This window comes from Marmota flaviventris, chromosome 5, assembly GCF_047511675.1.
Source record: "Marmota flaviventris isolate mMarFla1 chromosome 5, mMarFla1.hap1, whole genome shotgun sequence".
Classification (NCBI taxonomy): Eukaryota; Metazoa; Chordata; class Mammalia; order Rodentia; family Sciuridae; genus Marmota; species Marmota flaviventris.
In genome coordinates, this window is record NC_092502.1 from 108,484,670 (window position 1) to 108,504,053 (window position 19,384).

General features: G+C 36.6%; 1 protein-coding gene across 1 annotated transcript in view; it reads right to left on the reverse strand.

Annotated features, from left to right (window-relative positions):
- Positions 1 to 19,384, reverse strand: part of Ankrd31 (ankyrin repeat domain 31) — a 190,863-nt gene that overhangs the window by 97,235 nt on the left and 74,244 nt on the right. The gene's annotated exons all lie outside the window — the stretch shown is intronic.

A 19,384-nucleotide genomic window follows, 5' to 3' on the forward strand; every position in this document is an offset into this window, starting at 1 on the left:
AATATATATGTGCCAAACAATGGAGCATCTACATTCATCAAACAAACTCTTGTCAAGTTCAAGAGTCAAATAGACTTACAACACAAAATTCTGGGTGACTTTAAAACACCTCTTTCACCACTGGATAGATCTTCCAAACAAAAGCTGAACAAAGAAATGATAGAACTCAATAAAACAATCGATGACTTAGACTCAACTGACATATAGAGAATATTTCATCATCAATGAGTGAATACACTTTCTTCTCAGCAGCACATGGATCCTTCTCTAAAATAGACCACATAGTATTCCACAAAGCAACACTTAGCAAATAGAATAAGCAGAGATACTACCCTACATTCTATCAGATCATAATGGAATGAAATTAGAAACCAATGATAAAATAAAAAACAGAAGCTACTCAACACCTGGAGACTAAATAATATGCTATTGAATGAACAGTGGGTTGCAAAATATATCAAAGAAGAAATTTAAAAATTCTTAGAGGTAAATGAGAACACTAATACAACATCAAAATCTCTGGGACACTATGAAGGCAGTACTAAGAGGAAAGTTCATTGCATGAAGTTCATTCCTTAAAAGAAGAAAAAAATCAACAAATAAATGACCTAATATTGCATCTCAAAGCCCTAGAAAAAGAAGAATAAAACAACACCAAAAGCAGTAGAAGACAGAAAATAATTAAAATTAGAGATGAAATCAAAACAAAAGAAACAATTGAAAAAAACTGACAAAACAAAAAGTTGGTTCTTTGAAAAAATAAATAAAATTGATAAAACTTTAGCCATGCTACTGAAGAGGAGAGAGAAAACTCAAATTACTAACATCCATGATGAAAAAGGTATATCACAACACACACCACCGAAATACAGAAGATAATTAGATATTATTTTGAAAATTTGTACTCCAATAAAATAGAAAATACTGAAGGCATCAGTAAATTTCTAGAGGCACATGATCTGTCCAAACTGAACCAGGATGATATACATAATTTAAATAGATCAATTTCAAACAATGAAATAGAAGATGCCATCAGAAGCCTACCAACCAAGAAAAGCCCAGGATCGGATGAATACACAGCTGAGTTCTACAAGACCTTCAAAGAATAACTATACCAATACTCCTCAAATTATTTCATGAAACAGAAAAGGAGGGAACACTTCCAAACTCATCCTATGAGGCCAATATCACCCTGATTCCAAAACCATGCAAAAACACACCAAAGAAAGGAAACCTCACACTAATATCTCTAATGAACATATATGCAAAAATTCTCATAAAAATCTGGCAAATTGCATACAAAAATATATACAAAAGATAGTGCACCACAATCAAGTGGGGTTCATCCCAGGGATACAAGGTTGGTTGGTTCAACATACAGAAATCAATAAATATAATTCATCACATCAGTAGACTTAAAGATAAGAATCACATGACCATCTCATTAAATGCAGAAAAAGCATTTGATAAAATATAGCATCCTTTCATGTTCAAAACACTAGAAAAACTAGGGATAACAGGTATTTATCTCAATATTGTAAAAGCTATCTATGCTAAGCCCCATGTCAACATCATTCTAAATGGAGAAAAATTGAAAGCATTCCCTCTAAAAACTGGAACAAGACAGGGATGCCCTCTTTGACCACTTCTATTTAACATAGTTCTTGAAACTCTTGCCAGAGCAATTAGACAAAAAAAATTAAAGGGATACAGATAGGAGAAGAAGAACTCAAATTAGCACTATTTGCCAGTGATATGGTTCTATACATAGAAGACCCAAAAAATTCCACGAGAAAACTTCTACAACTAGTGAATGAATTCGGCAAGGTATCAGGATATAAAATCAACACCCATAAATCAAAAGCATTTCTACATATCAGTGAATCTATATATCAGTGAATCAACTTAACAAAAGAGGTGAAGGTCCTCTACAATGAAAACTACAGAACGCTAAAGAAAGAAATTAAAGAAGACCTTAGAAGATGGAAAGATCTCCCTTGTTCTTGGATTGGCAGAATTAATACTGTCACAATGGCCATACTATCAAAAGCACTATACAGATTTAATGCAATTCCAATCAAAATCCCAATGATGTTCCTCATAGAAATGGAAAAAGCAGTCATGAAATTCATCTAGAAAACTAAGGACCCAGAATAGCTAAAGCAATCCTTAGCAAGAAGAGTGAAGCAGGTGGTATCACTATACCAGACCTTAAACTATACTACAGGGCTATAGTAACAAAAATGGCATGACATTGGCACCAAAATAGACCTCTAGACCAGTGGTACAGAATAGAAGACACAGAGTTTAACCCACATAAATACATTTATCTCATATTAGACAAAGGCACCAAAAAGATATACTGGAGAAAAGATAGCCTCTTCAACAAATGGTGCTGGGAAAACTGGAAACCCATATTCAACCAAATGAAATTAAGCCCCTCTCTCTCACCAAGCACAAAACTCAACTCAAAGTGGATTCAAGGACCTAGGATTTAAACCAGAGACACTGTGTCTATAGAAGGAAAAGTAGGCCTAAATCTCCATCATGTCAGATTAGGCCCCGACTTCCTTAATAAGACTCCTATAGTTTAAGAATTAAAATCAAGAATCAATAAAAGGAATGGATTCAAACTAAAAAGCTTCTTCTCAGAAAAAGAAACAATCAGTGAAATGAACAGAGAGCCTACAGATTGGAAGCAAATTTTTACCACACACACATCAGATAGAGCACTAATCTCTAGGGTATATAAAGAGCTCAAAAATCTTAACACACACACACAAAAACAAATAATCCATTCAATAAATGGGCCAAGGAACTGAAGAGACACTTCTCAGAAGATGATAGACAATCAATCAACAAATACATCAAAAAATGTTCAACATCTCTAGCAATTAGAGAAATGCAAATCAAAACTACTCTAAGATTTCATCTCACTCTAGTCAGAATGGCAGCTATTAAGAATACAAACAACAATAAGTGTTGGCAAGGATAGGGAGAAAAAGGTACACTCATACATTGCTGGTATAACCAATCTGGAAAGCAGTATGGAGATTCCTTAGAACCCACTTGAATCAAATGTATGAAATATGATATGTCAAGAGCATTGTAATGTTTTGAACAACCAATAAAAAAAGAAAAAAGAAAACTTGGAATGGAACTACCATTTGACCCAGCTATCCCACTCCTCAGTCTATATCCCAAGGACTTCAAAACAGCATACTATAGGGACACAGCTACATCAATGTTTATAGAAGCACAATTCACAATAGCTAAATTTTGGATACAACCTAGATACCCTTCAATAGATGAATGGATAAAGAAAATGTGGTATATACACAACGGAATAATACTCAGCATTAAAAGAGAATAAAGTCATGGCAACCAGGTAAATGGATAGAGTTGGAGAATATAATGCTAAGTAAAGTAAGCCAGTCCCTAAAAACCAAATGCCGAAGGTCTTCTCTGATATAAGAATGCTGACTCATAATGGGGACTGGTGGGAGGAGCATGGGAGGAATAGAAGAACTTTAGATAGGGCAAAGGGAGGGTAGGGAAGAGAGGGAGCATGGAGGTAGGAAAGACAGTGGAATGAGACAGACATCATTACCTAAGTACATGTATGAAAACAAAAATGGTATGACTCTACTTTGTGTTCAACCAGAGACACGAAAAATTGTGCTGTATTTGTGTAATATGAATTGAACTGCATTCTGCTGTTATATATAACTAATCAGAATAAATAAAATTTATTTTTTTTAAAAAAGTGAAAACTTTCCTAGTTTAGTAAGCTTAAACATAACCTCTGACAAATCAGTAATTGAACACTAAATGGTCCTGAATGAAGGTGTTCCCAAAGAAGCCAAGTTAAAGATTAAAAATAAGAAAACAATTTTGAGTGAGACCAAATCACTAAACAAAAAGCAAACAAATAACAGCCCTGTTTGGGTATATGTTGGGAGAAATGAGCACACAGAGTTGCTACAATACTTTATCTAAATTGTCCAGATTGAGAGGGGCGGGCGGGGGGGAGAGGGAGGAAGAGAGATACATGCAGACACAGTAAAGTGTGGCCTATATACATCATTAAAAAGCATCAATAGAATCTGCTCTGAGAGGGCCTATATTTGTGGGAAAGTACTCCAAAACATCTATTGAATATATTCAAACCATTAAGGAAACCATTTGTACAGATTTGAAGAAAGGGATGATGACAATGATTCATCAAATAGAGAATATTAACAGAGAGACAGAAATTGTAAACAAAGAAACAAATTGAAATTCTAGAGTTGAAAATTATAACCAAAATGAAAAATTCACCAGAGAGCCTTAAAAGTAGGTTTGAGTTTCAGAGGGACCACAGTCGAACTGGAAAAACAATTAATAAAGATTATACAATCTGAATAACAGAAAGAAAACTTTATAAAAGTGAACAGAGCATTGAAGAAATGTAGGACACCATAAACCATATCTACATACATATAGTAGGAGTTTCTGAAGAAGAGAAGAGAGCAAAATGCACAGGAAAAAATATTTAAGGAAATAAAGGCTGAAAACTTTATGCCAACCATGAATTTACACATTCTAGGAGTTCAACAAACTCTAAATATGATAAACTCCAAAGCATATGCATAAATAAATAGTTAAAAATCTTAAAATTCAAAAGTAATCCTTAAAGTAGCAAGAGAAAAAATAACATCACTTAGATTGGAATTCAAGTAGAATTAACACCTAACTTATTAGCAAAGAAGAAATGGAGGCCCGAAAGAATGGAGTTAGTGAGTCAAAATGCTTAAAAAAAAAAAGGAGGAGGGAGAAAAAGAAAAGCAACTGTCATCCGAGAATCTTCTATCTACCAAAACTGTCCTTTAAAAAAACGAAGGCAAAATAGACATTCTCAGGTAAACAAAAGTTGAGAGAATTTATTGGCTTAAAAGAATATTAAAGGTAATTGGGCAAACAGCAAGTGATGAGAGACAATAATTCAAACCCTTATGAAAAAACAAAGCACACCAATAAAATTAATTATGTGGGTATATGAAAAACAAAAGAATATAAAAACACTTCTTTATTCAACCTCAAGACAGTGAAGATTAACTTCCCCACTTCTTAAGTGTGGACTATATTCAAGATTTCCTTGCAAAGTGGTTAGTTATATAAATGGTGGAGGAATAACCTTACTATGGAAAAATGACAAACCCTACCTCAGCCAAGTGATCTTTGTCAGCATCAGTAGTCATGTGGAAATAATCATGTTTCAGCCACAACCCAGTTGTGTGACCTGGAGTCTCATACCTAGTTGCTGTACTTCTCTAGATCTTGGGCATTTTATTAAAAAAAAAAAAAAAGAAAACACCAAGGAAATTATTCTAAAGATTCCCTTTCTGGTTTAAGATTCTATTTTTAAAAATTCTAACACAGGAGGAAATATAAACAGATCAAGATATTTGGGACTTTCTTGCATGGTCTCTTGCTTTTGAGACCCCTGTCTTACCGGCTGTTAAGTCAGCTTCTTTGCTGCTTTGACTAAAACACCTGACTAGAATAACCATAGAGGAGAAAAGGTTTATATGGGGGGCTCACAGTTTTGGAAGTCTCCATCCATAGACAACAGGCTCCATTTCTCCAGGCTCCAGGTTAGGCAAAACATCATGGAGGAAGAGTATGGCACAGGGAAGTGGCTTACATGATGATCACACAGCAGAGAGAGGCTCCACTCTCCAGATACAAAATATATACACCAAAGGCATGCCCCCAATGCCCACCTCCTCCAGCCACATCCCACCTGCCTTCAGTTACCACTCAGTTAATCCCATCAGGGGATTAATTTGCTGATTGGGTTAAGGCTATCGTAACCCAATCATTTCTCCTCTAAACTTTCTTGCATTGTCTCACACATAAGCTTTTGGGGAACACTTCACAACCAAACCATAACACCAGCACAGCTCCCTCAACTGTAACCCACACTATTATGATCCTCTTTTCAATAATGCCAAGCCCCTGAAAAATGTTTTCAAGTTTACCATCTCTCTGTATGGTTTCAATTAAGTCTGTGGACTCTAATATAAAATCCTGAAAAGGGTATGAATGTTGCTTAGTTAATATTCTGGCAGAAAAGCAGGGTAGAGGAGATAATACTTTACAATGGTTTCACTTAACAAGCTCCTTTTATTCTGAGAAACACTGGCGATGGGGTTGGTTTCAATTTAATATTTTCCTTCATGGGAATATAGCAATGGTATTCATCTCTCTGTGTGGCTTAAATGAAGTACCAAGTCCAATAACCCCAAGGCATGGTGCTTTGTGGGATGAGTCAAAAGAAAAAAAAAAAAAAAACCTCTGCAAGAAGCACACTCCAAATGGTGAAGCTCAGTCACTTGCTTGTTCCAGCAAAGGACATGTTTAACTGACCCACTGGAAGACAGATATTCTCATTTCATCCTCCTAAACAGCCTTGGTATCTTTCTATTGTAGCTTCTCAAGGTTTCCTGGCATGAGTTTTTTTATAATACTTAATGAAGTCACTGTACTATTCTCAGTCAAGTTCTGGGGTGTAAATCAAAGAGGGGACTTGACAGAGCTGCTTTCAGCAGTTATTGCAAACAATTCCAACATAGTGGAGCCAAAAATAACTGAGATCAAGACAAAGATCAAGCTACTGTTGAAATCTTGTGTAATAGCAACTTCAGTGAAAAAAAAAATGCTGGGCAACAAACCAATGGAGATAGTTCATCTCAAAGAGGTTGCCTTAGAAAAATTCTTTAGGACATCCCGATTCCCAGGTCTGAAGTTTTCCTGTTTTGTGCTATCCAAATGTGTGCTGGGTGCTATTCTATTTCCTGGTGAAATTACTGATATACCCCTTGGAGAACTGGCTATAATTTTTATTTCACCTTCATAAGTGGGATCAATTACCCCAGGACTTATCATAAATCCTTTTAGAGTAGAAGAACTGTGTCCCAATAATAAGCCTACTGTTCCTTGGGGAAGAGGCCCTTTTACCCCTGTGGGAATGATTTGAACTCCCATCTCTGAGTTAGAACTGCTCTGGCGGAGGCGCAGATGTCCAATCCTGCGCTCCCTCTGGTTTGTCTAGTGAGGGATCTAATGGATAATGTGTCCTGGGCACTACCCTGATGGTGTTGCTAGGTTCCTCCAGTGCCCCATATATTTGTGGTCATGGGCCCCGGAGCATTGGGCCCCCCTGTCCGTTTTTTGGCAATGGAGCCTGATGCCTTTCTCCATGATATTGTGGATAAACACCTGGTCCTTGTCTGTTTTTTGATAACGGAGTACCCTCTATGGTGGTTTGAGAACGGCATTCATTAGCCTAATGTCTCCCTCTAAGGCATCGTGGGCAAATACCCGGTATTCTACCCCTTTGATACCTAGTTTTGTTAAACCCTCCTCCTATGGGGCAATTCCTTTTAAAATGTCCTGTTTGTTCACAATTGTAGCATGTTTTTGGCCTGGCATCTAAAGCCTATTGTACTGCAGCTGCCAATACTTGCCCTTGTTCATTAATGTCTCTACATAATTTAATATATGTGTTTAAATCTCCATGTTTCCATGGTCTAATGGCCTCCTTGCACCATCTGTTTGCTTGTTCATAGGCTAGCTGTTTAATTAATGGCATTGCTTGTTCTGTATCCCCCAAAACTCTGGTAGCTGTTTGAATAAGCCTATCTACAAATTCAGTGTAAGGTTCACTAGCTCCTTGTATTACCTTAGATAATTGACCTTGTAAATCTCCATGTCCTTGTAAAGTCTTCCATGCCCTAACTGCATCTGCAGCAATTTGTGAGTATATGGCAGGATCATATGCAATTTGTTGTTGCTGACCCTCATAAGGTCCCTTTCCTAACAACATATCTAGATTTCTCTGAGGATAACCGGCTGCTGCATTTCGCCTAGCCGTCTCCATGCAAAATTCCTCATTGGCAACCTTTCATAACAGGTATTGTCCTCCATTTAGCATAGCTTTACACATACTAGTCCAATCTGCTGGCGTCATGTTCAAGTTGGTAATGGATTCAACCATGCTTACAGTGAAGGGTGCTTGAGGACCACAGGTTGTTACAGCCTCTTTTAGCTGCTTCACTGTTTTGAAATCTAAAGCATGGTGAATTTGCTGCCCTCCTGCCTGCTCAAATACAGGGCATGCTAATCTTTGAGGTCCTGTCTCAGGATCCCATCTATCAACTATGGGGGTTGGGGGCCTCCCAGCATATGTTGTCTCCATAGGTGGAGCTGTTGGACAATTACGCCCTCTGGTGATAGAAAGGTGTTAGTAGCAGCCTCCGGTTGTAACTTCTCCCCTGATAGCCCTTCCTCCTCTAGACCTTTTTCCTTTGTCTGACTAACTCGAGAGATTTCCTCTTTTACTTGATGTAAGATGTCTTCTCCTAGACTAAGCAAACAAGATTGTACCAACGTCCATAATGGTAATGTGCCAACTGGCAGAGTTCCTGGGCTTTCCTTTTGTATCTTTTTAAAATCTTCACCATGATGGTTCCATTGTGATATATTTAACAACCCCTCTTTAATGAACCATGGGCTACACCTTTGTATTGTCTTAACGTATGCCCTAACTGTTCTTGATTTTACTGAGATGCCTCCTTCTTCTAGCACTTTACTTAACGCCCTTTCAGTTAGGTTCTTACTAATTTTTAATTCCATATTTCCGGAACGAAGATACCCCTCACTAAGATAAAAAAAAAAGAAAACCAAGACAAAATGAAACAAAAATGGAACAAAAATTCATTATATCAGTATTTCTATCCTCCTGAAATGTCCATCCGTCCTTTCTCCCTATCTGTTCCTCAGACGCAAATAGTTTTTCCTCAGATGTGAGCGGTTTTTCTTCCGTCTCACCCATCTCCAGGGACAGGCAACTTAAAACAAAAGGGAAACAAAATAAAAGAAGAATCTTAAAATGGCTACCCATCCTCTCGCCCTGCCCTCAGGGGCGAGCAGTTTACCTTATGCCTTACCCTCAGTCGTTCCCCATACGGGCCACCAAATGCCGCAGCCTGGCTGAGCACAATTCACCAGCCACTTGTCAAGCAGGAACGAACTTTATTTTTAGCGCACAACGCACCACACGAGCTCTCTAGGAATTCCCGGAGAGCTCAACTGCCACCACCGACACTTCCGGCGAGCACTCTACTGGAACTCCTAGGTAATTTTCAATTTTCCAGCTCTTGAGGCAGACTGGCTGGGTCGCGTGAGCGGAGCAAAAAGAGTCCCCCAATGAGCAGCCCCGTGGTCTGAAAGGGCAGGGAAACAGCCCAATGAGCGTCACCACAGAGGAGCCAATCAGCTGGAAGTTTGCTGGGGCCATTTCGGCTGCAGCTCTCAACAGTGCTATCCAAATGTGTGCTGGGTTGTAGCTTTGCTATATTTTCTTGATTTTCTAAAATAACTTACTTTTATTTTTAAAGACTACATAAAATTAATGATCTACTAAGAGCGTCTAGCAGATATGATTATATATTATTGTATCTGACTGTGTTTTAAATAAGTCTCATAACTAAAAATGTGAACATCAGATTCTTAATTAAAATGTCTCAAGTTTCACCATTTTTCTTTGAGTTAATTGGAATATATTAAAGTCCACCATATCATATTTTTAATCTTGGACTAGTAATTAGCTACTAAACAAGCTTATTGGTCTGCAGTTATGTAAAATAAAAAGAATATTTTGTTCATTTCTTTGAAGGAATCTAAATATAAAATCCCAGTGATTCTAAAAAATGTAATACCCCCTGAACTCAGGTAAAATATTTTTCTTAAGTAAGTATTTTAGTCATATTTTTCATTATTGTGTTCAAAGACCTGAAAAGAATAATTTTAGAGGAGAAAAAGTTTATTTAGGGCTCATAGTTTCAGAGGTCTCAGTCCACAGATGGCTGACTCCAGTCTTTGGAGCAAAAGGTAAGGCAGAACATCACGGTGAAAGAGTGTGTTGGAGGAAAGCAGTTCAGAATATGGCACCAGGAAGGAGAGAGAGTGCAAAAGCGCTCCCTATCCCAAAGGTACACCCCAATGGCCCACCTCCTCCAGCTACACCCTACCTGCCTACAGTTACCACTCAGTTAATCCCTATCAATGGATTAATGCACTGATAAGGTTAAGGGTCTCTTAACCCAGTCATTTCACCTTGAAACTTTCTTGTGTTTAACACATGAGCTTTTGGGGGACATCTCATATCTAAACCATAACATTCCACTCATGGTCTTCCCAAACTCATCTCTGTCTCACAATGCAAAATACATACATTCCATTTCCAAGAGTCCCCATAGTCAAACAGTTACAGGATTGTTCAAAATCCAAATCCAAAGTCTCCTCTGAGACACAAGACAAACTCTCAGCATGAGTCCCTATAAAAATCAAAAGCAAGCTACATATATCCAACATATAAAGGCACAGAGTAAACATTTCCATTCCAAAAAGGAGAAATAGGGGTACAAAAAAAAAGGAATAGGACCAAAACAAGACCAAAATCCAGCTGGGCAAACAAGTTCTCTAATTCCGTATCCACACCTAGGAAACAGGACATCATAATGTTCTCTCCAAAGGGTATATATAATTCTGCCCCTATGGATTTGATGGTTGCACCCCACATGGCCTCTCTCGTGGCCTGTTTCTATTGATTCTTGCAATTTTCCTTGAAAGATCAGTGTTCTCCACTACAATTTCAGCTTCCTTCTCACATATCCACTCATCGTTCTCTAAGGGGCTACCTTTAGGAACTCCTAGCCTGCTATACTTTGTGTGTCCTCCCAGGCCTTCCTTTGAAATCTTGGTGGAAGCCTTCATGACCTCCTAACTCCAGCGTCCTGTATTCCCACAGAACCAGCACCACATAGTTTACGCCAAGGTCTGCCACCACCTCAAATAGTAGCCAAGTGTTGATGAACTCCTATTGCAGCAGCCTCTCAATGCCTGGGTCACTGAGCATCGTGAAACAATTTCCCAGGTCCCCCTGAGCAAGTAGGGTGCCCCACTGACCTCTTTTCAAAGGAATTTTTACTTTAACACCCTTGAGCCTGAGATAGGTGTGGTCCTGCCAATTCTGGAGATGATCTCAATCCTTCTTTCCTATTGTTTCTGGGTAAAGTATTTAGTGTTTCTTTAGTGGCTTTACCATCTTTAATAACCATACCTTTCTTAGCCCAGTTTTACTTGCAGTTTTCTGGCCAAACTGCAAGTTTTTCAAATCTTTCTGCTCTTAATTTTCATAATAAACGTAATTAAATGCTGCCAGTAATATCAATGCCATTGTCTGATGCTATGCTGACTAAAAATTTCTTCCACCAGTTAATTAGTATACCACCTTTAAATTCAGCCTCACAAAAAAAGACTCAGGAAATGGGCAAAACATAAACAACTTCTTAGCCAGAACATAACACAAACTTCCGAAAGAGTCCAACTTCCAAAAGAGTCTTTTTTCTCTTCTGAAACCTCACGAGCCCACTCTTTACTGTCCACAGTTCTATCAGCATTCTGGTCTTTTGGGCTCCCAGCAGAATCTCATTAAGCTCTACCTGTAACAATCTAAAGCTTTTCTAGCTTGCATCTCTAATAACTCAAAATTCTTCCCACAAATTCTGAAAAGCTCCAAAAGCTTCTAAACCACATGGTCAGGTTAGTCACAGCAATGACCAATTTCTGTTTTAGTCAGCTTTTTCAAAGCTGTGATCCAAAGACCTGAAAAGGACAATTTCAGAGGAGGAAAAGTTTATTTGGGGCTCATGGTTTCAGAGGTTCTCCATCCATAGATGGCTGACTCCATTCCTGGGAGCCTGAGGTAAGACAGAACATCATGGCAGAAGAATGTAAGAATGTGGCGGAGGAACGTAGCTCAGGACATAGCACCAGGAAGCAGGGGTGGGAGTGTACATGCGCATGCACCCCCTTCACCATGGACAAAATATATACCCCAAAGGCATACTCCTAATGACCCACGTTTTCCAGCCACATCCTGCCTGCCTACAATTACCATCCACTTAATTCCTATCAGTAGATTAATGCACTGATTAGGTTAAGGTTCTAATAATCCAATCATTTCACTCTTAATTTTTTTTTTTTGCATTATCTCACATGAGTTTTGGGGGATACCTCATATCTAAATTACAATAATGAGCATTCAGTAAATATCCACTATGTGTCAATTTGAAAAATAGTCATGTTGAGAGTAGGCACCTTGATATGATTGTTGAAAATGGCATTTTACCTCTGTAGCCTTCCTCCCCTAAACCTAAAACCTCAGTCTAATTATTAGAAGTAGATTAGCAGTTTCTTAGGGATGGAAGAGTATGTATGTGGGACTAGGGGTAGACACTTGGGAGTGCCAGCTAATGAGTAGGGATTTTGTTTTTGGAATAATAAAAATGTTCTAAATTTGACTATGTTGCTGGTTACACAATACTGTGAATATACCCCAAACAACAGAATTTTATATACCTCATATGGGTAAGTTTTATGGTATGTAAATTATGTTATTAAAAAATGAGTTAAAATAGTTTGTTTCTCCATATTTTTCCAAATCTTCACCTTAAACATTTTCAAACATACAAAAAACTGAAAAGAACAATACAATGAACATTTATATATCCTTCACCTGGAATCAACAATTAACATGTTTTTCTCCCCTCAGACATATGCATACATCTATGTACATGTAGTTATATATTTGAGTATATACATGTATAAACAAAAAATACTCAACTATTTGAAAAAAGTTGTAAATCCAATGATATCATATGTCTAAATTCTTAAATATGTTCCTTCTAAGAACATATTCTTACATAACCATAATATTACACAGTTTAGGCTATTAATATATTTACATAGTATCATACAATATCTTTACATATTCATATTTCTGAATGGGGCATATTTTCCCAATTCATGCCTCAAAACATGATATAGCTGTTATGGGGAAATCAGTATCCAATTATGGGTCACATAGTATCATCCCATCTTTTTTCCCCTATAAGTATTCACTTTTTATAGAGTCCTATCCAATTTTTCTTGTAGAACGTCCTGCATTCTGAATATGCTTTCTTGATACATTCAGCTTTTCTGTGTTTCCTGTAAACTGGAAGTTAGGATGGCATGGCTTAAGATATGTGATCTATACATAATATTTGACATGTTTCTCACTTTATCTTTTGCCTTAAAGGAAAACAGCTAAGCTCTTATGAAGGGAGATAAGGTTGCACAGTATCAGTCCAAAGTAAAAAGAGAAGTTTCTTTCTGTTCAGCCTAAACAAAGACAACATTTATCTTATTTGAAATAAAGGTATCATCAGATGCACACATGTACTGTAGGTGATGAAAATGATGGCAAAAATAGCACGTTTAACAGTTCTTATAAATGAAAACCACAAACACTTCTTTAGAAAATCAATGTGATTTACTGAAGATTCTGGCACTGGAAACTTTGGCTAACCCCAAGTGTTGCCAATATTTACCTTGAATTCACTCCTACTGCTGTCATCAACTCAAGACTTTTTATGGTCAAGTGGTCCATATCTTTAAAGTGGTATAAAAATTACTACTCTGAAAGTATAAGATTTGAGTTGCAACAGAGAACACAGTCTAGTTAGAAAAGTTGTAACGTCTCTAGGAGAGAAAAATGCCACACCACATACAGGAACAATATGAGCCAAATCCTTTTAAAATTACTAAGTCTCGGCAATTTAGTAATTCTGCTTTTCAAATAACTTTACAATGGGAATTCAATGTTAGATAAAGAAACAGAAAGTGATAGTAGATATAATTACATTTATAATTCATATAAAGCCACACACAAAAAGATAAAAGGATTTCATGTATGGATCTTCTTATTTTTTTCAGCAAAGGTAGAATGCATTTTTTTATTTCTGGAAAATAATTCTAAAGGGAGATAGCCAAAAGGGCCATGGAGTTAAAACTCTTGATGTTTTATGTCAAATAATAAGCCATGCAATGTAAGAGTGACTTAAGATCAAGGAAGGGGAAAGGTCTTATTCTTCTGGAAATCCAGGTTAGTAATCCCAAGGAAGGACTAATTTTATTTACTTAGCTGTCTCTGTTTCAGGTAACATATAGTCTATTTTGCCAAATACCTACATATACCAACTCCCTCTGGGGATTGAACCCAGGGCCTGGTGCATGCTAGGCAAGTACTAACGTGCTACATAATGAGCTACATGCCCAGTACCTGGTACTAGCAATTCTGAAGTTTGTTTATATACACTCTGATTTTAAAAAAATCATTTCTCACCAAAGCAGTAAATAAATGATTGAGTTTTTCACCCCTATTTTGAATCTAGAAAGGTTCTATGTTAGTTGACTATTGCTACCTAACAAATCATTCCAAAATTTAATAGCAATGCATTGAAACTTCAGTCCACACTCCCAGAAATAGGAATCAGGCTCCTCATATGGGGTTTCACCTTTAATCATGCTACCTAATCAAGTGTTTTCCTTACTTTAGAATCTACTGACTTCTTTCTATAAGAAGCCAAGTAGTACAGGAAATAAATAGTTTCAAGTACTTGACAAAAAAGGATTTTGACTTCTTATTCCTAATGGGATATAACCAAAGAATAAAAAGAATCATCCCCCCTCCAAAAAAATCATTAGTAGTTTCACTGTTAATGCCTGGGATGTTAACAGTAATAATGTAAGTATATTATATGATAAAGAAATAATGTATTAAGAAACAAATGGTCAGCAATAAGAAAAAAGCAATGCAAGTATAAAACCAAAATTAAGTATAGATCTACACTAATAAGTATGAAACAGAAATACTAGGATGAACTCATGATTTATTTTTCTTTCTAAAAATTCTCTAAGTAGATTTTTCATTTAAACACAACCATTTACAGAAAATATGGCGCAAAAGAAGCTAAGCAACATTACAAAGATAAAATTGGTCAAAGAATTTACAAAATTCTATGTGACAAATAACCCAGTTTCTTCAACAAATAAAAGACATAAAACAACAATAAAAACCTATATAAAACAGAGAAAGGACTATTATAAATTAAAACATATTTAGAGTCATAATGAATACACATAATGTATGGACCTCAGTGGATTTAAAATACTGGGAAATTTGGGGCTAGGGTTGTAGCTCCAGTGGTAAAGCGCTCACTTAGTGTGTGTGAGTCCCTGGGTGCTGGGTGCTGGTTCGATCCTCAGACCACATAAAAATAAAGATATTGTATATAGCATACAACTAAAAAATAAATATTAAGAAAATACTGAGAAATTTGAATATGGACAGATATAAAATGGTATTAAGAAACAATTTTATTTGGTGAGATTATATTGTAGGTATAAAATATGTTCTTATCTGTCAGAGATACAGGTTCAAGTATTTATGGGTAAAAATGGTATGATATCTGAGATTTCTAAAAAATACTCCAAAATACAGTTCATGTTCCAGAGATGGTTTTCACTCTTTACAGAATAAGATATGTAATCAATCTTTATATGAGAGTTCACATGCACACAGAATGAATAATCATCCCATTTATAGGATATTTTTTCAATATATGTTAATCCTAAGAACAATGCTAACAAACCTCCAATTCAACATCTCACACACACACATACCATAAAACCCTTCATCAAGAAAAGCTTTGTTAAAATCTTGATATCTTATATCAATGCCATTTCCTTCACCTATTAAGAAAGTAAGCTTAATAAAAGGAATCAAGATTATGTCTGGCATGACTTGTTGTTCTTTTTTTTTTTTGGTACCAGGGATTGAACCCAGGGGTGGGTTCAATATGACTTAACCACTGAGTCATATCCCAAGCCCTTTTAAATATTTTATTTAGAGACAGGGTCTCGATGAGTTGCTTAGAGCTTTACTAATTTGCTGAGGTTGGCTGTGAACTTGTGATTCTCCTGCCTCAGCCTCCCCAGCCACTGGGATCACAGGCATGCGCCACCACACCCGGCACATGACTTGTTCTTAATGATGCCTACAGATTCCCAAAGATTACCACATTCTTGCCTATGTCTCTTAACCATATATTTAACAATTTGTTGTGGATTTTTCTAAGGAACCACACTGAGCTGGTCATCTGTAATTCAAAAATTCTAACTTTTTCCACAAAAAATTATTATTTTTAACAGTTTCATTAAGATATATAATTCACATTCTACATAATACACCTATTTAAGAATATAATCCAGGGGCTGGGGATGTGGCTCAAGTGGTGACGTGCTCGCCTAGCATGTGTGAGGCACTGGGTTCGATTCTCAGCACCACATAAAAATAAAATAAAGATATTGTGTCCACCTAAAATTAAAAATAAATATTACAAAAAAGAATATAATACATTATATTTTAGTATATTAAGAGGGTCATACAACCATAATCACAATCTAATTTTGGAACATTTTCAATTCCATCTAAAACAAACCCTTTAACCATTAGCTGTCACTTCCTATTTTCCACCTTCTACCTTCCATCTCTAATATTCTGTCTCTACATATTTGAGTACTAAGGATATTTCAAAGAAGTGGAATCATAAAATATGCAGATTTCTTAGTGCTTTTTCACTTTTTTAGAGCATAGGTTATCAATCTTTTAGTATCTCTCCAATATCAAGATCAGTGCCTATAAAATAATATATTAGACATTCCTTAAACTAAGTGGAATGTTTAAAGCAGCTGGGTGCTGGGAACAGCATCATGTTCCCAGAGCTTTCCTGTCATATATCTTTAGTCCTAACACCTAAAGCATTTGATCAATTCAATACCCAGGGCCCAGGCCTTTTTTCCATCTTTGCCTCACCTATGAGATTCCTAAGGTAGGTCTAGATCCTCATCTTATGCTTCCACCATCCATCCTGCATCCTCCAAAACCATGTCCTATCCTATTTTGGTTCCCAAGGCTGGTTGCTAATTCAGTCCAGAACAGACCTGTAGTTTTGTTCACTTCTCTTTGACTGGGGTGAGGTAACTTGTTGGATACCCCAAATTAAATAGAGAGTGAAGTTGGGTGGGGGGGAGACTGTGACTTCACCTTACCCACTGGGTTTCAGCTTTGAATTCTCATCTTTCTCTAAATTTTTACTCCTATCTTATCATTTTCTTTTCTCCTGCCATGGTGCCAGGAGCATATCAGAGACTAGGATTGGCAAGAGGGAGTGAGGTAAGTAGAGGTACTGGATTCTGAAAATGGAGTTCTGTGTCTCTGGTCTATTTTACTTCATTAAGGGAACCAGAGAAGGGTACATATCCACAAAAGTCAGATAGGAGACAGAAAGTGCTGGCCTATGAAGAAAAGTGGAGTGGAGTAGTTTCCAAGTAGGACAAAGGAAGAAAGGTGAAGAAAAGAAGAAAAAGTAAAATGTTCAGATTTATATTCCCCAAGTTCAGCCCTGGTAAGTGAGGGAGCAGATAAACTATGGGGGAAAGGAAAGACATGCTTTGACATGAGGTTTCTCTGCTGGAGACCAGCTGTGAAAAGATAAAGGATAGAAAGACTGGTATATTATTGTTTGTCCAAGCTTGCAAGTTTTTCAGGCCATTAAAATTGGGTTCTAGGCAGAATTCTCTCCCTTCAGCCCTCTACAAAATGAATAGAGATGACCCCATCCACCACCAGTCAAAACATTATCAAAATAAACAAAAATGCCTAAAGGCTCCTGAAGTAATTAAATACTTTGAAGAAATATGCCCTATCTATGTTCCTGGCTTCCAGAAGCTTTCCCCACGTTTACCTATATTAGGTATTTCTTCTGGAAATAATTAGAATAGATCTTCCTGAGCCCAGTTGATAAACCTGTTTTTCCACCCAACTAAGATATCTTCAGAGGCTTAGGGTGTAGCTCACTGTAAAGCACTTGCATAGCATGCATAAGGCCCTCAGATTGGATCCCCTAAACCAGAAAAAAACAAACTAAACCAAAATACCAACAACAACCAAAACTTCACCAAATACCTCAGCTCAGCCCTGTAATATAGTCTCTATACTCATCCCCCCCAAAATATGTGGGGCCAGGTATGTTGATGCATGCTCAGGAAACGGAGGCAGGAGGATTGAAATTGGAGATAGCCTGGGCAACATAATCAGACCCTGCCTCAAAATATTTTTTAAAAGGGCTGGAGAAGATTGTTCAAACAAAAACTAAATAAAAAACTATAGAACTGAATAATACAATTAATAATTTAGACTTTGAACAGGCATATATAGAAATTTTCATCCATCAACAAGCAAATATACTTTCTTCTCAGCAGCATGTGGCTCTTCTCTAAAACAGACCATATCACATGCCACAAAGCAAATCTTAGTAAATACAAAAAAATGGTGACAATACCATGCATTCTATCAAATCACAATGGAATGAAATTAGAAATAAATGATAAAATAAAAAATAGAAGCTACTGTAACAAATGCAGACTAAATAATACATAATTGAATGATGAATGAATAGTAGAAGAAATTAAGAATGAAATAAAAGAAAATTCTTAGAGGTAAATAAGAACACTAATACAACATATCAAAATCTCTGGGACACTATGAAGGCAGTACTAAGAAGAAAGTTTATTGCATTGAGTGCATTCATTAAAAGAATAAAAAGCCAACAAATAAATGACCTAACACTACATCTCAAAGTCCTAGAAAAAGAACAAATCAACACCTAAAGCAGTAGAAGACAGGAAATAATTAATATCAGCGCTGAAATCAATGAAATTGAAACAACTGAAAAAACTGACAAAACAAAAAAGTTGGTTCTTTGAAAAAATTGATAGATAAACCCCTCATCATACTAATGAAGAGAAAAAGAGAGAAAACTCAAATTACTAAAATACAAAATGAAGAAGGAAATATCACAGTGGACATGTCTGAAGTACAGAAACTATTTTGAAAAAATTTTTACTCCAATGAAATTTTTCTAGAGACATATGATCTACCCAAACTGAATGAGGAAGTCATACAAGATTTAAACAGATCAATTTCCAAGTAATGAAACAGAAAATGCCATCAAAAGCCTACTAATCAAGAAAAGCCCATACCAGATGGATTCTCAGCCAAGTTCTACAAGACTGCCAAAGAAGAATTGACATCAATACTCCTCAAAATATTCCATGAAATGGAAGGAGGGGACCTTTCTAAACTCATTCTAACAGAGGAAAAAGTAGGCCCAAATCTTCATCACATCAGATTAGGCTCCAAGTTCCTTAACAAGACTTCTAAAGCACAAGAAACAAAATCAAGAATCAATAAATGGGATGGATTCGAACTAAAAAGGTTCTTCTCAGGAAAAGAAAGAACCAATGAGGTGAAGAGAGAGACTACATTTTGGGAGCAAATCTTTGCCACACATGTCAGATAGAGATATATTAAGAACTCAAAAACTTAACA